Source organism: Lathamus discolor, chromosome 8 (genome assembly GCF_037157495.1).
Source record: "Lathamus discolor isolate bLatDis1 chromosome 8, bLatDis1.hap1, whole genome shotgun sequence".
Taxonomy (NCBI): Eukaryota; Metazoa; Chordata; class Aves; order Psittaciformes; family Psittacidae; genus Lathamus; species Lathamus discolor.
Window position 1 is genome coordinate 12098539 of NC_088891.1, and position 12584 is coordinate 12111122.

Sequence of the window (12584 nt, forward strand, 5' to 3'; positions counted from 1 at the left end):
TTTAACTAAGTATATTACTTTGACAGAAGTCACTGGGTTCTACGATTAATTCTCACCAGTAGATCAATGCACTTTATAAGCTGCAAGTCATTCTGACAAGATGAAACAAATAGAGTCTTTAGTGAAATCCTGATAATTTGGAACAACAGGCTGGGAAACTAGGTCAGTTTGCATCTTCTTTGAAATATTTTTCCCTCTGTAGTATTTCATACTTGACTAATCTTGATAATGTACTTGACATCTTTGGTGACTGATCATATGCTAATTTAAACTCACATTGTATGTGTAAATTCAGAGCAACATGGGGAGATGTTTCAGCATGGTGACAAAAAAAAATAGCAAATGGATCTGAAATATTTTTCTGTTATTTTTTTTTTCCCTAGCGTGAAGAATGTAAAGAGAATCTGGTTTATGTTCTTTGGAGATAGGTATTTTAATGACTTAGAGCTTTTTTTTTCCTGTCCCAGTAAAATACTGTATTTAACTTTCTAGGGCAGGTTACTTGGAAGAATAAGGTCTTCTCCTAGAGCTGCTCATACAAACCATTACATGCAGTTGTTGGAAATGCTTGTCTCAGGGGTGTCTATGGTACTTTACTGGCCCTAGTCCTAGTGTATTGGTCCTAGTCCTGCTCCTACTGATGTCAGTGGTAAAGCTACTGTTGACTTCAGTATGGAAAGTATGAGTTCTATTATCTTCATAATATGGCTATTTAGATTTTATGATATTTCTTGGAACATATTTGCAACTTCAGGCATTTCTTACTCAGTTACATAGAACCCATCCATTAAGAAAGCGTATAAAACTTCCATGCCCTTCTTCATACACTTATTGTCCTTCTTCGTTATTATTTTTCACGATAGATGGCTCGTAGTCTTTCAGAGGTGAAGAAAACGTTCATAAGAGCTTATTGTGCAGCAAGTTTGCCAACAATTGCTAGTATGCTGTAAACAGTTTTGGAAATTAAAAAGTCCTTTTTTTTTTGTTTCCAGTAAAAAAAAAGAGCTTGATTCGAGATAGCTGTTTTCCTGACTCACTGATATATTCCATCTGTCTGCCTCTCTGCTCACTCCCTTTTTCCTTTTTTTTTTTCCTCTCTTTTAAGGTGTGAATTCAGTGAATATTTGTTGGGCTGGCTGCTTGTGAATAATAATAATAATAATAATGAGAGAGAATGCCTGCAGTATAGTGTGTATTTAATAATACATAAACATAATAGTTGGAGAGTTTTGGACTTCAGTTTCTGGCTTATGTTTGCCTCTGTTTTCCACTAGTTATGCAATTATTAATTACCACTTTGGGGGAATAAAAAAGTTTAGTTTAAAATCAGAACTATCTGAAGAAGAATCGACTTACATATACTTTATTTTTTTGGTAATGTCTGGAATATTAAACCTGTAGGACTTGAACCAGCTTATTAAGTTAGCTTTTCAGAGGTGCTGGGTACTGACATCTCTCTTTGCTGCACACGTGAATTCGCAGAACACTCGGTTGCTTATGTTAAAAAAACCCAACAAAAATGCAAACCCTGCATAGATATTAAAGTCAAACTAAAATCTGTGGACTAGGTATTTTATCTCTCGCCTTCTTCTTTGTCCTTTTTCTCAGTGAGTGTTTTTCCATATGGCATTAAATGGCACCTACGAGTCATAATAAGGATAAATCTAGGGCAGTGTAACCATATTTATTGTCCTTTGAAAGACAGCAGGAAGAGGTGGCAGTTGCTCAGGGACAGGTTTCCAGATCATACTGTTTCTGTTAGGCTTACAGTCCAGGAAGAGAGGAACAATCCAGCTTAGTGGGTTATGGCCTTTCCAGGGTAATTTGACTCTGTAGAGACTGAACAGTGCAGCATCAGCAGCCATGAATGCCCTTGGGAGTACCTTGTTAAGGACAGGATATTGGTAGTATATTATCAGATTTGGAAATAGTAGTAAATAACATACTCAGTTGTAATTTTCTGGTGTTATGATAGTACAGCTGCCACCTGATCATGCCCCTTTGATAAATTTGCTTGCTTTCATGGCTGAATGTTGCGAGACTCCTGGGACTCTAGCTAGGTACAAATCCTCTTGCTAGTCAACTGCATGGAAGTCTGATTCTCTAACCAATTACAAGTTCAAAATAGCAAACATCTCTGACTGTGTGTCTGCTTGGGATACTGCATGCAAATAATAATAGATATTGATTAAACTTCGAAGAAACCAAGAGAAAAGAATGTGCTTCCATTGCTGGAATGTTTTTTGTTCTGTTTTGGGATTTGTTTGGGGGTTTTTTTGGTTGTTTGTGTTGTGGGCTTTTTATTTGTTTATGTATTTTAAGAAAACCAATACCTAAACAGGTATTTTAAACCTTCTAAATTTTACTGGAATGTTGATACTTCCTCTCACTGCTCCTTGCACTTCAAGATTTTCCACTGTGGTGTGCTGTCCCACATACTCACTGAACATTCATATTTCAGCCAAAGATGTGTGTGTAGCCTGAGTGCAGTACAGGACTGTTGTGAGCCATTGTTTTGCACAATGAGAAAAACCCGGGTGCTCTGCTGTATTTTCTGATATAGCCCAAGCAACACAAGCTCATGTGAAAATGGAAGTCTTTGAAACATAAATGGGTTTCTTTGGGCATCATTGTCCTGTCTGCAGCTAAACTTCAGCTAGGCACAGATGTGTGGGGTGGGGGGGGCTGCACTGTGACGACTTATGGTGAGGGTTTCTTTTGGCAGGCTAGGACAAATTACGATGTGAATAAAGGGAACTTGTTTAGTTCAGATGAAGACTCTATTAATGAGACCCATTGTAGCTATTTTTGGAGAGTGTTAGATTTTTTAAAAAATATATACAATGCTGTATTATTTTTGGTTGCAGCAGCATTCACTGGTCACTTTTATCTTTGTGTGTGGATTTCTAATTATACATGTTAGGCAAGTGATCTTTACTGTAAATAGTAATGTGGTTTTCTTTCACTTGATCTGTCTGTACTGGATTCTTTCATTGTTCACTTTCTTCATCACAGTATCTTGCTTATTTTATCTTTCAACAGACATTTCTTTAAATTCTCTCTCTCACATGGTCCTCCTCCCTCCCCCTTGTAACTTTTTGAAAAGGGCTTTATCTGAACAGGCAGTTTCATTTGTCTTTTGATCTATTTTTTTAATGGATGTGCATTCAATTCTGGTAGTAAGCTCAGTACTAAGATTTTTATTCAAGGCCAAAGTGTGGGGGCTTGAGTGTGACTTCTGGGTAATGCTCTTACCTATGATTTCCTAGAGCTACTGGGGAACTTGAGCACCAGAGATGTTGGTTACTTAATTGTGAGGTTTCCAAAGGTTTTTCAGGGTGGGTATTAGCAATTTCCAAACTTTCAGGTGATTCCTCTTGAAAGCTGAACAATGGAAGAGTTGGTAACTGCCAGCCACTTCTGGAAACCTGGAGTTTTCACCCCTTGTATGCACTGCCTTGAGGCATCAGTTCTCTTTCTGCCCATGCAGTGGCACGGTTAGTCTGCACATGAGGTGCTTGATGCCTTCTGATGTGCCTCATCATTGAGCTCTTCCTTTCATGTCCTTATCAAGGTCTTCTCGAGAGCAAAGAACATGAATAAAGAAGGCAGAGGATAGCCCAAAAAAGTGAATCAAAAGGTTTTGTAAACCCAAGTAGTACTGACACCACCTTTGGGAGAGGGAATAGAAATTCTGAAAGCAAACTGAAGAATTGCCTGCCTACTTGCACATGATAAATAGGGAAAACCAGCAGTCATTCAAACCTAATCCCTGCATTTCTAAACCAAAATAAAAATGATTTGCAGAGATGACCAGAGACTGGAAATTCAGGTATTTGTTTTGTTCAGGTTGTTTTTCTGTAGGTCCTGGATCAAAGTCAGATCCAGCTCTCCTGTACAAATGTGAGTGACTTGAACTTATTTCTACATTAAACGAGTTGTTTAATATAGTATTAGAATGCAGAAAATCACAACAAGGCTTTGAGGTTAACATCCCATAAAGATGAATGGGAGATGTTCATACCTCAGGCTGTAGCTTCAACAAGATAGCAGAGCATTGGTTTACATAGCAAATGCTATATCCTGGCAAACCAGAAGGGATACAGACATCAGTTTTCTAACAGGAAGCTTCAATTCCAGTGAACACATTGCGGTTTGCAAAAGGCCCCAGATCAGGAGAGCTGCTGGAGCTGGATAACCTCTGGCTGTAACTTTAAACTGAAAGACATCAATTGGGCTTTTCAGTAGAAAAGTTGAGACCTCAGCCAGGTGCTCCCCACTGTCTTGAGACTCCCTTTGCTTCCCCTAACCCGTTTTCTTCCAGAACAGTTTTTCTGATAGGAGATATAGGCCAAGGACTTGATGACCTTTACTGACCTTGTTGTGCGTGGTTTTGTTGCCTGTTTTAGCCAGTATGTCTCCCTATTTGTGCTTAATCTTTAGTTTTCCCCTTTTTTCTGTATGTTTTTTATTCTCTCTTATGTTGATATATTATCGCACTAATTCCTTTCCTTCCTTCGCTCCACATTTCCCCCCACAGGACCTCTTCTGCTTGTCTGTTTTCTTGCTTGCTGTCCTTGCTGTCTGGCACACTATAATTCTTCTCTTGCTTACTGTCCTCCTAAGGAGCTCCTCTTTGCACAGCAATATGTATGGATATGGATTTTATCAAGATCCTCTCCCACATAAGCTCTCCCCTGCAGCAAAGTAAGGCTCTCCTGTTAATCCCAGGATGCTTCTGCCTTGGACGCACAGAGGGCAAGAGAGGCCGGATTCTGCAGTAAGGTCAAACTGTAGATATTGTGCCTGTGTGTTCTGCAGCTGAAAGACCTCATATTCTTTCTAGCACACATCAGCTTGATCTGGGCACCAGCAAATGAACGTGGCTGCATTTTAGTTCCAGTTGGTTACGTTACAAAACCAAAGCCCTGCTGTTCGTCCTGGCTGGGGATTCAACAGCAACTGGGAAGGGAATAGCAAGGGCACTAATTCTGCGCTGTGTTTGGCAGGGATGAGGCTTCCCAAGCAGCAGCTGCTTGTACTGTGCTGCAGATATTACTTATGTCTTTTGTCACTGAAGTCACTTGTCTCTTCTGAGTAATTATTAGAATTATCAGCTTGTAGCAAGAGAGCCTAAACTGATTTTTTTTTTTTCTGGAGGACTTCTAACTGCTTGTGAATTTTGCTTTACAGCAAAGCGTTCATTATGTACCAGTTCAGCTTTTGTAATTAATTAATCAGTCACGGAGGAGACATAGAACCTGAAGCTTTTGTTTCTCTGACAGATATTGCTACATACCTTGATTTCTTAATTTTTTTCTCTTTGTAGTACCTCAATAGAGCTGGAATGAGGGTCAGTCACTTTATTAATGACTCTCTGTTGCATTGCTTTCAACAGCTCAACCATCACTGTACGTCACACAGCCCTGCATTTGAAACTCAATATAGTTACTGTCTAATAAGCTTCATTTTCTGTACCACTAGCTTGTGTTCTATAGTGTTAGCTTCCCAAGCATGCTACTAAGTGATTTTAGGAAATGCTGGTACAACTGTAGCAATTTTCCTCAATTTGTTCCTGACAAAGAATTTGCTTCAAAATCGAGTTGGCTTCCTTTTTGTTCGAAACACTGATAGACACAATTAGCCTCATTAACCCTGGTTTCTGTTTCATAACAGAAAATTAGCTTACAATCACTGGTTTGCTGGAAAGCACTGTTGTAATTAGTCCTCACCAGTCTGGTATGAAAACCCATCGTGTTTTTAATTTCTCTGACACGTCAGTGTATACAGAAAACATGCCTGATTTCTCACTTATCTTGGGGATTGAGATAAAGTCAAGGACCAAGTCCACAGATGGCTTAGAGCACTGCTGAACAGACTGGGCAAAAACTGTCAAGAGTGTCATAGATGCATTGGTGCTGCCATGCAGGAGGGCAGCAGATGATTTCTGAAGCTCCTCTGCCTCTGCAATTCCGTGGGGTTCTGACCCTTCAAAGAACATGAGACCTGAACAAGGACCATTCAAATCCTGGCACAACTGACTGAATGCTTTTGCTTAGGCGTCCTCCCAAAATTCCATATTATTCCAGATTGATAGAATCATAGAATAGTTAGGGTTGGAAAGGACCTTATGATCATCTAGTTCCAGCCCCCCTCACACTAAACCATGCCACCCAAGGCTCTGTCCAACCTGGCCTTGTACACTGCCAGGGATGGAGCATTCACAACCTCCCTGGGCAACCCATTCCGGTGCCTCACCACCCTAACAGGAAAGAATTTCCTCCTTATATCCAATCTAAACTTCCCCTGTTTAAGTTTTAACCCGTTACCTCTTGTCCTGTCACTACAGTCCCTGATGAAGAGTCCCTCCCTGGCATCCCTATAGGCCCCCTTCAGGTACTGGAAGGCTGCTCTGAGGTCTCCACGCAGCCTTCTCTTCTCCAGGCTGAACAGCCCCAACTTTCTCAGCCTATCTTCATGCGGGAGGTGCTCCAGTCCCCTGATCATCCTCGTGGCCCTCCTCTGGACTTGTTCCAACAGTTCCATGTCCTTTTTATGTTGAGAACACCAGAAGTGTTATGCCAGAGAAGAGCTCTGTCTTGTTTCGGCTCTAAGATGGTAGTGGTGCTGAAGCCAGTGCCTTTCTACCAACATGGAAATGGACTTACTCAAAGATGAATCTAGCTAAGTATTCTTAAGCCTGTGTACATAATCTGAAATTGTTGATCAGTAGAGATTCATCATCACCTTTAGGATCCGTGCTGCTCCAAGGACTAAGATTAAGTTTGCATGAAAAAAAAAAAAAGGGGTTTTCAAGGCTGTTATTTCAATCAGAGAAGAAAGATGTAGTTCATGTGAGTTGCCAAGCCATTGGCTGGTGCATAGTACATTACACTCTCAGAGGTTCACCGAACTAGTGCTGCTGCTGTGCAATATGTACTAGATGTAACTAATGTGAGCTAGTGTCCAAATTGTATCAGGCTCTTACCCAATGACTGCAGAGCACAAGTAGAAGAAGTCTGTAAACCTGTGTGTGTAGTAGTGTACTCAAGAGCTCCTCTGGGAATTTGGGTACATCACTTAGGCAAATTCACATTCCCCTGTGAAATGGCTGAGATTTAAAATACAGATCTCTTTGCATTAGGAATGAGAAGATGACCTTAATTGTTTTGAGTTCAGCATAAAAACTGTAAGGGTAACTCCTAATCTAGCTCTGTCCTTCCCGTATCTCTTGTCATCCAGGAAAGAGAGGTAGTGACTGCCTACCTCCGGATGTGTTTTGAGTGCCTTCAGTGAAGCATGTTGTATAAATACTCAGTAGTATTTTAGTGAAAGACAAGAGAAATTATTTGTATAATTACAGCATCTTAAGTCTCGCATGCGGGACAGAGGGCAGGTTTGGAAATGCTTCTAGGGCTGCTTGCACAATAGGGAGTTGAAGACTGAACTGTGTGGTTTGTGAAGGAAAGGGATTATCCCACATGTCTCTAGTGCCTAGTGAAATCTTCGCCTAAGGGACATTTTTCTTGTGTATTGAATGTTCCTCTTATTTCCAATTGTTCTCTCTCAATGCATATGGCACCCTGGGGGTATCTCCATTTGAATGATCTCAGTTGCTTATGTGTCCACTTGGGTGCCAGGCTACAGGGCTGTGAAGTGAAGCTGAGCTATTCTATCTTGATATCTGAAGTGCAAATGAGGAATTCTGTAGCGGAAGTTCAGGTCACTACATATGTTTGTTAAGTTCTTAAATAACCAAACAGTAACTGAATAAATGGTAATTTAATTTATTAGATGCCCAGAGCATTTATAGTCAAAATGTTCGGGAAATGAATACGAACTTGCTTATTCCACAAAGAAACATAAAAACATAGACAAAAATTCAAAGCCTTCAAACACCATCTTCATTCATGCATGAGGCACCCTGCGTGCAAAATGATAGTGTTATGAATGTCAGCCAATCAAGTAATCTAATTGGCAGAACTACTTAAATGCCTTGTCATATAGAAATGGGTTTTAACATTTTCTTTGCCACAGTTTAGCTCCTCCAAAATGTACCTGAGGTTTCCTTCACTCCCAGCCTACTGAAGAGTTTTCTTGGTACTCTCCTTGAAGACCTCATGATGTGTTGAGCTATGACCTAGCACTTCATCTAGCTGGGAGCCCAAAAGCGCATCCCTACCTCAGAACCCGATCGTGGGGGAGCTGTGGAAGCAGTCCATAGATGGGACATGGCAATGTGTCCTATTTCTCCTATTACAGTGTGGCATACACAGGTTGGGTCCAGCCATGTTTCAGGGTACCTGCAGTCTCACTTCTTCCTAGAAGAATAGGTTTGAAGGTCCACATGCCCCTGCACCAGCACAGCTGAACTGCTGGTCACCTGAAGTAGCCTCATAACATGAGCAGTAGGTGAAATTTTCAGATACCAAAGGTTGTCTGAATGTGCCCCAAATCACAGGTTGTGAGGTGAGCAGGCAATCATAGAATAGTTAGGGTTGGAAAGGACCTTAAGATCACCTAGTTCCAACCCCCCTGCCATGGGCAGGGACACCTCACACTAAACCATCTCACCCAAGGATTCATCCAACCTGGCCTTGAACACTGCCAGGGATAGAGCATTCACAACCTCCCTGGGCAACCCATTCCAGTGCCTCACCACCCTAACAGGAAAGAATTTCCTCCTTATATCCCATCTAAACTTCCCCTGTTTAAGTTTTAACCCATTACCTCTTGTCCTGTCACTACAGTCCCTAATGTAGAGTCCCTCCCTGGCATCCCTATAGGCCCCCTTCAGATACTGGAAGGCTGCCATGAGGTCCCCACACAGCCTTCTCTTCTCCAGGCTGAACAGCCCCAACTTTCTCAGCCTATCTTCATACGGGAGGTGGTCCAGTCCCCTGATCATCCTCGTGGCCCTCCTCTGGACTTGTTCCAACAGTTCCATGTCCTTCTTATGTTGAGGACACTGGAACTGCACACAATACTCCAGGTGAGGTCTCACGAGAGCAGAGTAGAGGGGCAGGATCACCTCTTTCGACCTGCTGGCCACGCTCATATTGATGCAGCCCAGAGTTGGCTTTCTGGGCTGTGAGCGCACACTGAAGCTGGCTCATGTTCATTTTCTCATCGAACAGCACCCCCAAGTCCTTCTCCGCAGGGCCGCTCTGAATCTCTTCTTTGCCCAATCTGTAGCTGTGCCTGGGATTGCTCCGACCCAGGTGTAGGACCTTGCACTTGTCATGGTTGAACTTCATAAGGTTGGCATCAGCCCACCTCACAAGCGTATCAAGGTCCCTCTGGATGGCATTCCTTCCCTCCAGCATATGAACCGGACCACACAGCTTGGTGTCATCGGCAAACTTGCTGAGGGCGCACTCAATCTCACTGTCCATGTCAGCAATGAAGATGTTAAACAAGACCGGTCCCAACACTGATCCCTGAGGGACACCACTCTCTGCTGGTCTCCAGCTGGACACTGAGCCACTGACCACGACTCTTTGTGTGCAGCCATCCAGCCAGTTCTTTATCCACTGAGTGGTCCATCCATCAAATTGATGTCTCTCCAATTTAGAGACAAGGATGTCGTGTGGGACAGTGTTGAATGCTTTGCACAAGTCCAGGTAGATGACGTCAACTGCTCTACCTTGTCCATCAGTTCTGTCGCCCCATCATAGAAGGCCACCAAATTGGTCAGGCAGGATTTCCCCTTAGTGAAGCCATGCTGGCTGTCACCAAGCACCTTGTTCTTTTTCATGTGCCTTAGCATGCCTTCCAGGAGAATGTGCTCCAAGATTTCGCCAGACACAGAGGTGAGACTGACTGGTCTGTAGTTCCCTGGGTCATCCATTTTCCCTTATGCTTTAGCCCCTGCCAATAAAGGTGCATCGGTGACTGTGTACTCTGCGTTCAGGGAGACGTCCGCTGCTGGCGAAGGGAGCGCATCCCCCCAGGTGTGCAGTGGGGGAATTCTCACTCAATTTTAGCAGTTTGCAAGGGTGAGGACCGTGGAACAGAGATGATAATTAGAGCTTCATGAGCACTGATTTCCATGTTGTACTCCCAGCTTCTTCACTGATTTTTTGTGATGAACAAAAAGAAATCATCCAGACCAAATGAACCAATTTGCTCTCCTGTAAAATTATTGTACTGGTAGTTTCTGATTGCCACACTGTGCTGCATGTGACTGTTTGAGGGATGCCTTGAGATTCTTGCATGAACATTGCTATATAAAGGCAAAGCACTCTAATCAAGCGTCTGTTTCAGAATTGAATCAAATTGTGCTGGGGAACAGTTTATTGTGCATGCACACACAGACTGTATCTCTTAGCTTGTATTTGTCAACATGTGTTTGTCCATCCTCCTTTCCCTTGTTTCCTTTCCTTGGTTATTTCACACAACATTCACCCTAACCTGAAAAAGAAGAGATTAGGTTAGATTATTTCAAACATCTGCAAATGTAGTAGAATGCACGAGGGGCATTTTTGGCATTAATGTTCTGTGTACTTTTTTCGGGTAATTAAGCATGGAAAGGTCACCTTGTGTTCTAGCAGGAAGCTTGGAAAGATAGCAGAGAGAAAAGCCAAGTCTGAGCAACAACATTTTAAGGAGGAAGTGTCAGCATCTGACAATATTTATTATTTCTTTAGTGTTCCCCAAGCTGCTGCAATACATTGATTCCAACCTTCTGCCCATACATTTTGTTTTTGGAAGCAAGTATGAGAGTGAATACAAGGTAAGGGCTAGGCAGCTCAAAGAGTACACATTGTTGACATCCATTTGGCAATGTTTGTCCTTTGGGATGAGCATCCAGATGAGGTTTGTTTGAAGCACATTGGCCGTGGCACTTTGTAACTCTCTCAAGGAGGGGACACAAGAGGAGGTCCTTTTCTTGTCGTATGCTTACGTGCCTGGTGAATACACTGTCCTTAAATCTAATAAATAAATGTTTTTTAGGAGTGAAAACAGTGGGTAGAGTTTGAGTATGAAGTTCTAATTGTTTTTGTCTGAAACCTTTCCTGTCTCAGAGATTCTACTCGCTTTCTCACTTTGTTCTTCATGGTTTTCTATTTGCAGCTCATTATTTGTCTGGTTCACTATTTGTCTGCTAAATGCTCCCAGACCAAGTCATTGACTGCACTCATAGGTGAGCTTGGTCCACCTTGTAACACCAGAAATCCTTCCTGAATCGCAAACACTGAGAAGGGATTGAGCTGTTGCTGTTGGTTGTTGGTCCCATAGCAGTTCTGGAGTACAAGCAAGGGCAGGTGTGAGCTGTTGTTTGCACACACGAAACCTGTCTTTCCCTGTGAGGCCCTTGCAGCATCAGAGACACTAAAATAGCATAAGGATGGTTTCTTGAAGATGATCTCTGCCCTCACAGTACCTGAGGTTGGGAGGTTATATAGATTTCTGCCTCATGTAGGACAAATGAGTACAATGGATGAGTACAACAGTAACCAATTTTTCTTCTGCTCTTGGTTCTCATAGAGTACATTTAACATTAACTCTTAGGAGACCTCCCTGCCTCATCTCTAACTGGGGGAGGGAGTGTCTGTACTATGCAGAGATGATATTTATTTGTTCCTTCTACTTGTAACCTGCAGTTCCTTGAGTATTTTCCTCCATTTATGGCAAAACTAGTTTTCTCTCCTGCCTTAGTCCTGCATCCTTTCTAATGAATGCTTGGTAAAGATTTCATTTCAGTTTTCTTCAGTCTCTTCTCTTACTAAGAATCCTGGCACTCTCTTAGATGCCCCACTAATGTTTTGTTTCTTACGTACTTCAAAAATTCTTATTTGCCTTTATTTCTTGAAAATCTTTTTTTCACTCTTCCTTTCAGCCTTTCCTAGCCAAGTTTTATTCTTTGAGCCCGATTCCTGCAATTCCTTGTCCACCTCTTGTCTCAAATACCTGTTGTATTCTTTTCAGTTACAGTCATTCATTTCTTTTTGTGTCCTTTCTCCCAGTGATTTACTTCTCTCGATTGCCTTCATTCTTCTTAATCTGCTGAATCACAAAATACTTCAGTCCATTTTTGGCTTTTCCAAGGCCAAGTAACAAACTTGACAGCAAGGAAATAGGGAAGGCTTGGTGTGTGTTGTATATCTAAAGGGAACACCTTCAGAAGGATTGGCAGTGTTTCAGCAAGCCGTAGACCCTTGGTGGTGCCTGTCCTCTGTGAAACTGCTTTCACATTTAAAGCTAAACTACAGCACTTGCTCTTAAGGACATACGGTGACCCTTGTTTCTGGGGCTTGTCTGCTCTATGAATGAAATAGGAGCAATGCAATTGTCAGAGTCACACCCCCAGATTCTGTCACGGCAAACTCACAATTTGCATTTAGAGTTATTTCTCAAAAGCTGCTTCTCCTCCCTCTCTCCTGAGATGTTCTGTTTTGAGCCTAAGAGTGCATCTCTTGACTGTGGTAAGGGAGAGCTTTCATTTGGCCTTGTTTCACCACTTGGTTTCAGCCTAAGCCTTATCCCTATGGTTTCTGGGTCAGCTTCTGCTTGGAATGCAGTGCCTTGCCCAAAGCATCCTGTTTCACTGTGCTGCTGGGTACTTCAGTGTCTCTCTTGAT